Source organism: Vulpes vulpes, chromosome 10, assembly GCF_048418805.1.
Source record: "Vulpes vulpes isolate BD-2025 chromosome 10, VulVul3, whole genome shotgun sequence".
NCBI classification, from domain to species: Eukaryota; Metazoa; Chordata; class Mammalia; order Carnivora; family Canidae; genus Vulpes; species Vulpes vulpes.
The window spans coordinates 24787041-24799088 of NC_132789.1; the positions used below are offsets into that span (position 1 = coordinate 24787041).

At 42.1% G+C, this 12048-nt stretch overlaps 1 protein-coding gene across 1 annotated transcript in view; it reads left to right on the plus strand.

The window, feature by feature from the left end:
* The first annotated feature begins 1 nt into the window (after position 1).
* Positions 2-12048, plus strand: part of TCN2 (transcobalamin 2) — a 36372-nt gene continuing 24325 nt past the window's right edge. Inside the window, exon 1 of the mRNA XM_025985972.2 lies at positions 2-95. The gene's annotated coding sequence lies outside the window, so the exon portion shown is untranslated. The remainder of the gene's footprint in view (positions 96-12048) is intronic.

Here is a 12048-nt window from a genome sequence, read left to right on the forward strand (position 1 = left end):
CAGGGGGGCGGAAGGCTTGGCGACAGCGCAGTACCTTCTGGGATGCAGAGGACAACCTCGCTGGGAGGTGCGCGAGCGCCGGTCGCGTTGTCACGGTAACGGTTGCTAGGCACCGTGGGAACTAGGCTCCTCCCGAGGAAAAGCGGCCGCCGGGGGCGCTGACTGAAGCTGAGTTGTGTTTTCCGGGGGCGGCCGGGGGGCTTTGCCTTTGGTTCATTGGCTCTTAGGGGGATGAAGCAGATCAAAAGCAGAATTTTTTCTTCAGAGAAGTATAGTGACCCTAGAGGCCACTTTTCTGTTGCGAGCCTTAGCGGTGAAGTGACAAATGACAAAAGGCGAAGCAGAGCTATAGAACTCTGGTATATATATATATATATATATTTTAAAGATTTTATTTATTTATTCATGAGAGAGAGAGAAAGACCTAGGCCGAGAGAAGCAGCTTCCCCAGGGGCGCCTGACGCCCTGAGCTGAAGGCGGACGCTCAACCACTGAGCCACCCAGGCGTCCCTGTGGTATATTTTAAATGTACATTCAGCATGTTTGAGCTTTACTTTCCATATTGTGTTCCTCAAAGGATAATTATGAGGATTATACAAATCTTCACACCACCTTTGGATGATGTGTGATGTGGAGACCAAAGGCGAAAGAAATACAGGAAAAAAACCTAAATTTCCGTATAATGTACATCCCATTGACAAGTACTTGGGACAGACAGGGTGACCTTCCTCCAGGAACTCAGCTGCCTCAACGTTAACACTTTGCTAGAGGCAAACAGGCAACCTTAGGGATGCCTGGGTGGCTCAGCGGTTGAGCATCTGCCTTTCACTCAGGGCCTGATCCTGGAGACCCCAACATCTCACATCATTTTGCTGTCCCAACATGCAGCCTGAGTCTTCCTCATCTGGACTCCGAGCTTGGGTGCAAGCTTGCTAAGTGCTTTCTCTTCTCTTCCTTTACTTTCATTTCACGGCTTTTCAAGGAGTATGGTCTTACTGGAACACTTTCACGTCGATTGCTCAGGCTGCAATCTTCTACCTTGTGGCAGCTCTATGGGGAGGAAAAAGCCTGCCTCTTGGCTGGAAGTTTGTCCCCTGGCCCGAATGGTAATAAGACCCAGAAGCTTGATGTCTCCTCTTCATTTCTGTCCTTATACAAAATTGTCTTGGTCGGGGGGCGGGGAGGCACGGGACAGCCACCTAAGTCACTAGGCCAGCTGCCAATCTTAAAACTCTCCTGTGAGGTTTCCTCATTGGTCTAATGAGGTCCCCTCCACATCTCTGATTAAGCCACTTGTGGCTGTGAGACCTGCACTCGGAGCCAGCCAAAACCAGTACCTGATTGAATTCAACCCAGGACCATTTCCTAGGGAAGTTAGCTGTAAGAACCACCTGCGTTAGAATGTCACTTAGATCATGATGGATTTCTACCTTAAGTGTTTTCCATCAATGTCCCCTTCTAACTACTTAAATGACAAATTTGGTAATTTCCCCTTGTAAAACTTTTGTAGTGTTTTCCTTGGGTTAAAAAGGGAAGGTTCTTCATGGCAAGGCAAAGCATGGCACGATATCTCAGTCCATACACCAGCACCCATTTGAAGTCTAGAATGAAACGCCAGTATTCCCTCCTACAGGGCAGGGTGGTGATCATAGCGATTTCATTGAAGGACACCTCACGTCACTTTGACACCCGGAACCTCCGATATAGCTTGTGTGGCAAGCCACTCAGAAACCAGGGGGTGATTTTCTTGGCAATTGACCTCTCCAGTTCCCAAGGACTCTCCCTTGGAATGCTTTTTAACTCACTGGAAACGCAATGCCTGGGTGGCTCAGCAGTTAAGTGTCTGCCTTCAGCTCAGCCCATGATCCTGGAATCCCTGGATCGAGTCCCATATTAGAATGAAAACAGAGCTCAATGCCCTTGAAAGCCCCCATATCAGAGTGTAAACAGAACTTGAGAAATTCCACCACCCCTTCTGAAAATCCCCTAGACCAGCCTATAAAAAACCCAGCTGTAACCCACTTTGGGGTCCAAGTCCCTGCTTCGCTGTGTTGGGTATACTTGGATCCAAGCTCAAGCTTGTTAATAAACCCTGGTGCGCTTGCATCGGTGTCGGCTCCTTGGTGGTTTCTTGGATTTGCAATCTTGGGCACAACAGGATCATGATCTGAGCCAAGGGCAGATGCCTAACTGACTGAGCCATCCAGGTACTCCTTAGTTTATGATTTTAAAGATCTCAAAAACCTGTATTTGTCAGAAGCCCTTTTCATGAAATCTCCTTAAAGATGAAATGTGTTTCTCAAGAGATTAAAACAATGACTATAAATAGGAAAAGACTAAAAAATGGACATGGTTAAAGATCTGATAAGAGAATTCCTTGTAACATAACTGACAAGGAAATCCACTTATTTCTGTGACACCTAACCCTTCAATAACCAAAAGAATATCAAATGATGGCCTTATATCAAAATGTATGAAAGATTTTAGGAACTACATATGATCTCTGAAATAGTTATAGCATTTACCGAAACACTATAACCGAAAGTTTATCATTTGTTTAACAGTGTTTCTGGAGTAACTGAACATACCAAATAAAAAGGCCTGATTAGTCAAAAAAAGACTTCACTTACAATTTAAATCTCAAGGGAGTTTGTTTAAAACCCTCAGAAAGTTGTTTTTTTTTTTTTTTAATTTATTTGAGAGAGAGAAAGAATATGAATAGGGGGGAGTGGCAGAGGGAGAAGGAGAGGGACAAGCAGACTCCCTGCTGAGCAGGGCAGGTCCCCATCTGAGCAGCCAGATGGAGGGCAGGATGCCAGGACCCTGAGATCCTGACTGAGCCAGAGTCAGAAGTTAACCAGACTGAGCCACCCAGGCGCCCACCCCCTCAGAAAGTTTTAAAGCACATTCCTATACAGTATCACCGATCATTGCAAAACTTAAAACTTAATAATTTATTTAACCAAAGTAGCAATAAGAGATTCCAAAGAGCAAATAAGTAGGCTTATATAGTTGTTAGCAAAACTTAGCTCCTTTAATATTGAGAAGTTTTAACTATCTTAAGTAATCAAAGACTTGATAAAGACCAAACATAGAAACTTTGGTTTCCTAGGCAGACAAAAGAGAAAAAAAAAAACTTTGTTTGTATTTTCTTATTAGGAGCAGACCAACAATCCAAGGAAACTTGTCTTTTTATAATTGTATAAGAATTGTAATCTTTAAAAAAAATTGTAATCTTATACCAAAAATACTTTAAAAATCCATTCATTTCGGGCAGCCCTGGTGGCGCGGCGGTTTAGCGCCGCCTGCAGCCGGGGGTGTGATCCTGGAGTCCCAGGATCAAGTCCTACGTGGAGCCTGCTTCTCCCTCTGTCTGTGTCTCTGCCTCTCTCTCTCTCTCTCTCTATGAATAAATAAATACAATCTTTAAAAAAAATCCATTCATTTCAAACTTAGTCCCAACTATATATAAAATTCCTTTCCAGTGATTTCCCTTCTTAAACTTTCTACAATTTTTTAATTCAGATTTTTACCTAAACCTTCCCCCACGACCCGCCGCCCATCAGTCTTAATGACATTTAGCAGAAGAATTTTAACTGTTAGAAACCATAGTCTTCAATGAAAACTAAGTAGAAACCAATTGTCAACTGTCTGTTACACCAGAATTCTTTTAGATCTGAAATTTATGAATACATTTTACAATTTTAAAAACATTTTTCCAGGGGCAGCCTGGGTGGCTCAGTGATTTAGCGCCGCCTTCAGGCCAAGGCGTGATCCTGGTGACCCGGAACCGAGTCCCACATCGGGCTCCCTGTGTATGGAGCCTGCTTCTCCCTCTGCCAGTGTCTTTGCCTTTCTCTCCCTCTCTCTCTCTCTGTTTCTCATGAATAAATAAATAAAATCTTAAAATAAAAACATTTTTCCACAGTACAATCTTTTAATAAAGCTCAAAGCATGTTTACCAACAGACCCAATATCTTTAGTTTCTTTGTAATAAGAAGCCAAAAGTAGATAAACTTTATGTTCAATAATCAATGTATCAGTATCTTATTTATTTGGAAAAGACTTAGTTGTCCACTTGATGTGGTTGGGAGTGATGGGATTCAGAGAGGGCAGCCAAGAAAGAATTCTAAAGATATCTTTGGTGCAAAAAGGTGGTTTTATTAAAGCACAGGGACAGGACCCCTGGGCACAAGGAGCTCTGCCCTAGAATTGTGCAGAGCAACTAATTATATACTACAGAGTTGCGGGAGGTAAAGACAAGGGAAGTTTACAAAAGAACTTTCATATGCTAAAGAAGACCCACAGGATACTAGGGGTTGTTTTTCCTTCTAGCGAAGCATGAACATTAAGACAGTTGGGAGTTTCCTGGAGAAGTTCATACTCTGACTGCCTCAAATATTTGTCAACAGGCTGCAGGTTATAAGGAAATTTTATTTTATCTACATTTCCTTGTCTTTGTTCCCTACATTACAGTGAATTCATTTTATCATCCAAGCAAACTTTAGTTTCAGGTTACCAAAGACTTTGAAAACTATCTTAATCACTCATGACAGGGATGCCGGGTGGCTCAGCGGGTTGTGCGTCTGCCTTTTGCTCAGGGTGTGATCCTGGGGTTTGGGATCGAGTCCCACACTGGGGTTCTTGCAAGCAGCCTACTTCTCCCTCTGCCTATGTCTCTGCCTCTCTCTGTGTGTCTCTTATGAATAAATAAATACAATTTTTAAAATAAAAATTACTCATGAGAAATTTGTGAGACAGACAAAATCAGCCATCATTTTAAGCCATTTTTTTTTCTTTTGGTGACAAATTGCAACAGAGATCATAATGATGTAGTTTTGGAATATAGGTGAGGTTTGATGGGATGAGGTCTGGCCGATGATCAAGAAAGAATTCTTGAGGGCAGCCCGGGTGGCTCAGCGGTTTAGCACCTGCTTTCAGCCCAGGGCGTGATCCTGGAGACCTGGGATGGAGTCCTACGTGGGGCTCCTTGCATGGAGCCTGCATCTCCCTCTGCCTGTGCCTGTGCCTGTGCCTGTGCCTCTCTCTCTGTGTCTCATGAATAAATAAATACAATTAAAAAAAAAAAGAAAATTCTTGAGATGACTTTGATGCAAAATGGTGGTTTTATTAAAGCATGGAGACAGGACCCAGGTATAGAAACAGCTGCACTGGAGTTGTGAGCAGGGATTGATTATATACTTTTAAGTTAGGAGGGCAGAGAGAAAGGAAGTTTCCAAAAGGATTTTCATATGCGAAAGACATACAGGATCCTAGAGGTCTGGCTATTGTCAGGCTAAGGTTCCTTTTTGCCTCTAGGAAAGCATTAATTAACCTTAACGCAGTTTTGAGTTCCTCGAAGAGTGTCATACTCTGCCTTTCGCAAGAGTTTGTTAATTGGCTGCAAATTGTAAGGAAATTTAATTTTACTTGCATTTCTTTTTACCTTTGTTCTCATCATGTCTACTCGTGGAATGTATTCTTCACCATTGTGGTGAAGAGTCCAGTCTCTGCAGGTAGACACACTTGGCTTTAGGAATAAGGCACCTTACCTCACTGTACCACTCTTCCTCAATTGTAAAATGGATACACCAACTACATAGAGTAGTTGCCAAAATAAATATTGTTAAATTATTTTTTAAAACAGACAATTGTGATCCAGCCACTTTGGAAGATAGTTTGGCAGTTTTGTTTCAAAACTGAATGTGGTCTTTTTTGTTTGTTTGTTTGTTTTTTGTTTGTTTGTTTTGTTTTTCAAAACTGAATGTGGTCTTAAGATTCAATCCAATAATGACACTTTGGGCAACTTATGTGAATACTAAATATATATACAAAACCTGCTGTGAATATTTAGAGCAACTTTATTCATAATTGCTAAAATTTAAAAGGAACCAAGATAATCTTCAATAGGTGAATGGATAAACACACTATGGTGAATGGATAAACACACTATCCATAAAGAAATGAGTTATCAAGCCATGAAAAAAAGTGGTTAAATCTTAAATGCACATTGCTAAGTGAAAGAAGCCAGTCAGCAAAACCTACATATTTTAAAATTTCAATTTTAATGCATTCTGGAAAATGAAAACTATAGACAATTAAAAGACCAGTTAGACAGTTAAAAAAAAATCGATGGTTGATAGAAGTTCAGTGGTAGGGGGAGAGAGGGTTGACTAGATGAAGCACATGGAGTTTTTTAGGGTGGTGAAACTATGCTGTGTGATACTGTACTGGAGGGGTATGTCACCATGCATTTGTCAAAACCCACAGTATGGTAGAACACAAAGAGTGAATCTTAATGTGTGCAAATTAACACAAAAAGAATTACTTAGGAGGTCAGTGGAATCCCAGGATGGAATGCAGATTGTGATAAAACAATCTTAACAGTTCAATAAATGTATGGAACAGCCTTGCTGAAGAGGATGGGAGGTAGATGAGAGAAGTAACATGTCAAAAAATCAATTGACCATATGTGCGAGGGTTTACTTTTCGTCTCTTGGTTCTAGCTCATTGGTCTGTATGTATATCCTAGTGCCAAACTGATGAGGGAGCAGAGAGAGCTGAGGACAAAGCCCAAGCTGACCCCCCAACCCCCTACTAGGATATAGGATTCAGGATTGGTGTGACTCCCTCAGGCACTCCTGGCTGCCCTAAAACTAAGAGAAGGGAAAACAAATAGTTAAATAGAGATCACAGTCCTGCAAGACAAGATTCTCCATCAGTTTGCAAATGTCTTAGTGATTTACCAGGGAAAAGCATTCTTATTAATAAATAACCTAACTTCCAGAAGGAAACTCTTAGCTATCTTAAGTTAATGCTTTACTAGAGGGAAAAAAAACATCAACTTGACTAAGGCAAAACCTCCAGTATCTTGTAGATCCTTTTTAGCATATAAACATTCTTTTGAGGGACACTAGGAAGGCTCAGTCTGTTAAGAGTCTGCTTTCGGTTCAGGTCATGATTCTGGGATCCTAGGATTAAGCCCCATATTGGGCTCCCTGCTCAGTGGGGTGCCTGCTTCTCCCTCTCTCTCTGCCTCTCTGCCCACTTGTGCTTTTTCATTTCTCAAGTTAATAAATAAAATCTTTTTTTAAAAAGGAATAGAATGGATAGTAGAAGAGGGACAGGAGGAGTACCAGTGGCAGCCAGAAAACAGCTGAAGCAATGGGGGTTGTAATTTATTCTACTAACTTCTCTGTTTTATTTTTCTTAAGATTTATTTATTTATTTGAGAAAAAGAGAGAGAGAGAGAGAGAGAGAAGGAGAAGCAGAGGGAAAAGGAGAGAGGTTTTTTTTTTTTAAGATTTTATTTATTCATGAGAAACACACACACACAGAGGCAGAGACATAGGCAGAGAAAGAAGCAGACTCCATGCAGGGAGCCTGATGTGGGACTCAATCCTGGAACTCCAGGATCATGCCCTGGGCTGAAGGCATGGGGCTCAACCCCTGAGCCACCCAGGTATCCCAAAGGGAGAGAGTCTTAAGCAGACCCTGAGCTGAATGCAGAGCCCAACGCAAGGACTCAATCTCACAATCCTGAGATTATGACCTGAGCCAAAACCAAGAGTTGTCCACTTAACCACCCAGGCCCCCCTTAACTTCCCTGCTTTAAAGTTCCACTCAGAAAGAGAGGCCCGTGGAGCTATTCCTTGAACCTGTGTGGAGAAGCCAATATATATAGTGCAAAGAGTGGACTGTATTGGCTAGAAGATGTGCCTCTTAGATCTCCTACTATGGCAGGATAATTATCTGACTGCCCCAGCTGTGCTATGAAATCCATCACATGTTAGTGCCAAGATGACACTTCCCATGGGGCTGCTCTTAGCCAATGATTGTGCATAGCAAGGATATTGAGGCAGACTTATTCCTTAGAGCCACAGGCTCCTCTATTCGATGACTGTTTCGTGTCCATCTCAGCTATTGATAATGACACTGTCAGCTAGGAATGCCTGGGGCACTCCCCTGGGCCTGGATGACTTGTGGCAAGGCCCTACAGTCATTTCCCTGACTGAAGCCAATATTGTGCTGGACTGACCCTTGTGTTTCTTATTATGATTGCAAGACATCAGCAATAACCATCAAGGAACTTAAGAAAAAAGATTTATTACTCCCAGATTCTAAAGGGTACATGACATGCCCAGGGCCACACAGTAAGGTCACAGGTAGAAAGAGAGCATGCACCAGGGGTTTTGCCCTTGTTGGGATCAAGTGTCAGCTGCCTAGGGTTTCAAGGGCTCCCTCTTCATTGGCAAATTCAAAACATAAGAACAGGAATTAGGGCATAGGAAGAGAAAAGCACTCAATGGGCAGTTATGCAGGCTATCCAGGGCTTTCTGAAAGGGGAAACTACAGGAATGGGGGTTGCCTGTCTCCTTATCTGTTTAGCTAGTAACTGTATCACACAGTTGGCAATATATTTATTCAAGATGGTTGTCCTCGAAATGGATGCGTTGGCAATCAAAAGCTTAATGTCAGGCACTTGCGTTATAATTTTTAAAAAGCTAGTTAGTTGTCAGGGGTGACTCAGTGCTCAGTTAAGTGTCTGCCTTTGGCTCAGGTCATGATCCCAGCCAGGATCCTAGGATGGAGCCTCACATGGGGACTCTATGTTCAGCAGGGGGCCGGCTTTTCCCTCTCCCTCTGCCTGCCACTCTGCCTACTTGTGCTCTCTCTCTCTCTCTCTCTCTCTCTCTGTCAAATAAATAAATAAAATCTTTTTTTTTTTTTAAAGTTGGTTGTCAGACACTTACCTACAGTGACTGATTTGAGGGCTCACTATCAGTCTTGCTAAAACTTTCTTAGAGCTATACAGCAGACTACAACCTCCCTTAACTCTTTCATTCCCTCTCTCTCTGCACCACAGTCTGATGGGTCCTCTGGCCTCCTCTGGGTCCCTCCATCTTTATATGCACAGAATTCTCCCCAGTCGATCCTATGCACCCCTAATCTCCTTTTGGCATCTAATCTTGAAAAACCTGGACTAACATGGCCAGTCATAAATTCATAGCTTGATGATGATTCACAAAGCAAGCATACTCATAGAACCAGCACCCAGATAAGGAAACAGAACACGACCAACACCCTGAAAAGCCCTCCCAAGTGTACACCCTTTTAGTTCCTATTCCTCAATGAGAATCACTAATTTCACTTGCCAAATCATATCTTAGTTTTGCCTGTTTTCGAACGTTGTGTCAATTAATTTCATAACATCTTTTGGTAAGAACTATGAAGAGTCCAAGGTGTTAACCCACTCGCATATATATATATGTAAACTGCAGAAACATGAGGTTTCTGGGTCAAGAGAAAGAATTTTTACTTGATACCCACAACCAGATTAACAGCCAGAGTAGCATTGCAGCATTGGTTCCCTGCACCTAGACCCTCAGACAATTCAGTGAGAGCTGATGGAAGGTTGTTTTGTTTTGTTTTGTTTTAAAGATTTTACTTCTTTATTCATGAGAGACAGAGAGAGAGAGAGAGAGGCAGAGACACAGGCAGAGGGAGAAGCAGGCTCCATGCAGGGAGCCCAACGTGGGACTTGATCCCGGGTCTCCAGGATCAGGCCCTGGGCCGAAGGTGGCACTAAATCGCTGAGCCACCGGCGCTGCCGTGATGGAAGCTTTCTATGTGAGTGGTGGGTTATATGTCATAAATGAGGGATGGAGAACAATGGAGTTTCTCCATTTCTATATGTAGGAGAAAAGCAACTGCTTCTCTTGAAAGAGAAAAAACTCTGCTTATTGGAGATTGAATGGAAAGGATCCTAGGTATTTACCCTAATCTGATGGAATGTAAATACATCCCTGTAAGTGCTGGATACACCCCAGTATCTGGCTTTTATGATGTAGAGATGTTTGGGATGTCTGGGCTTTATCCCTTTTGAAATACATGGGGAGATAGCACTCTAGTTTTCCTGGAATTTTGGGAGCTTAAACCAGGGGCCTAGTTAGACTGTACCCATTTGGCCCTCAGGGAGATAAGAGAAGTTTTATTTTGCTTTTGGATAACACCAATTAACTAGGCAAATGGCTACACACTGAAGTCTCATGGCATCTGAAAAGTTAAATGTTTTAATGGAAAGTGAAAGCAAGCATTGCCTACCTTTATATCATAATATACGTTTCCACATCTCAGGAGACGAGTTTTTCTTTCTTTCTTTCTTTCTTTCTTTCTTTCTTTCTTTCTTTCTTTCTTTCGAGAGTGTATGGTGGGGGGCGGGGGGTGGTGCAGGGGGAGAGGGCAAATCTTAAGCAGGCTCCACTCCTAGTACAGAGCCTGACACGGGGCTCAATCCCATGATCCTGAGATTCTGACCTGAGTCAATCAAGAGTCAGATGCTTAAGCAACTGAGCCACCCATGTGCCCCAAGATTAGGGTTTTCTACAGAAGCACCAAGACATCCATGGAGGTTTTATTTCCTTACACAATGTTATCTTTTTCATCTGGCTTCTTTCATTCAGCATTATGTTTATGAAACTCATCCTTATTGTTGTGTATTTATTCATGCTGTACAGAAAATGCCATACTTAATCCATTTTATTTTTTGGTGAAGATTAGATAGTCCAAAAGTTAACCAACTGTGAAGATAGGGAATAGTGCATACTTCTAACATCAGTCACAAGTTCATGAGTTCCCAAGATCATCCTCAGGTTTGATAATTCACTAGAAGGACTTTCAGAACTCAGTGAAAGCTGTTATACTCAGGTTTATAATTTATTACAGAAAAAGGATGCAGATTAAAATCAGCCAAGGGAAGAAACACATAGGGCAGGGTCTAGGCAAGTACCAAATGGGGAGCTTCCAAGCATCCTCTCCATGTAGACTCAAGACACTGTTAGTACATGGATTGTGATGGCTTATGTAGTTTGATTTACATTTTCTTTGTTGTTGTTGTTGTTTTAAAGATTTTATTTATTCATGAGACACAGAGAGAGAGAGGAAGAGACATAGGCAGAGGGAGAAGCAGGCTCCCTGTGAGGAGCCCGATGTGGGACTTCATCCCGGGATCCAGGAATCATCCCAGCACCCTGGGATCATGACCTGAGCCCAAGGCAGATGCTCAGCCACTGAACCACCAGACATCCCCTTTTTCTAGCTTCTTTTAGGATATTCTCTTTATAGTTTTTAGCTTCAGTATAATGTATGTAAGTTTGGATTTGTTTTTATTTACCTGGCTTGAGATTCACTGGTATTCCTCATTCTGAGGATTTTTGTCTTTCTTCAATTCTGGAAAATTCTCAGCCATTATCTTTTCAAATATTGCTTCTTCTTTATTCTCACCATTTTTTTCTCTTGTAGTTTTCATTAGACTTATGTTGTTGTTGTTGTTGTTTTTTAAGTAGGCTCCATGGTGGGCATGGGTCCCAATGTGGGGCTTGAACTCACTCATTAACTTATGTTGGACACTCTTACTCTATCATCCATGCCTTTTAATTGCTCACATTTTTGGAAACATTTACTTTATTTAACTTGCAAAGAGAATCATAAAATTAATTAATAAGGATGGACTGACTGAGATAAGATTGAGGTGAATTAACTATAATATTTTATAAACTATCAAAAATTATACTAAGATTTTTGTTTCTTTTTTTTTAAAGATTTTATTTATTTATTTATGAGAGACACACACAGAGAGAGAGAGAGAGAGAGAGAGAGAGAGAGAGAGGCAGAGAAGGGAGAGGGAGAAGCAGGCTCCATGCAAGGAGCACGATGTGGGTCTCGATCCTGGGTCTCCAGGATCACATCCTGGGCTGGGGGTGGCCCTAAACCAGGGTGGCACTAAACCGCTGGGCCACAGGGGCTGCCCCAGATTTTTGTTTCTAAGGACAGTTGGGGCACCTGGGTGGCTCAACTGGTTAAGCATCTGCCTTCGGCTCAGATCATGATCCCAGGGTGCTGGGATCAAACCCTACATGGGGTTCCTTGTTCAGCAAGGAGTCTGCTTCTCCTTCTCCTCTTCCTTTTGCCCCCCCTCCACTTGTTCTGTCTTTCTCAAATAAATAAGTAAAATCTTTCTTTTTTTTTTTAGATTTTTTAAGTAAAATC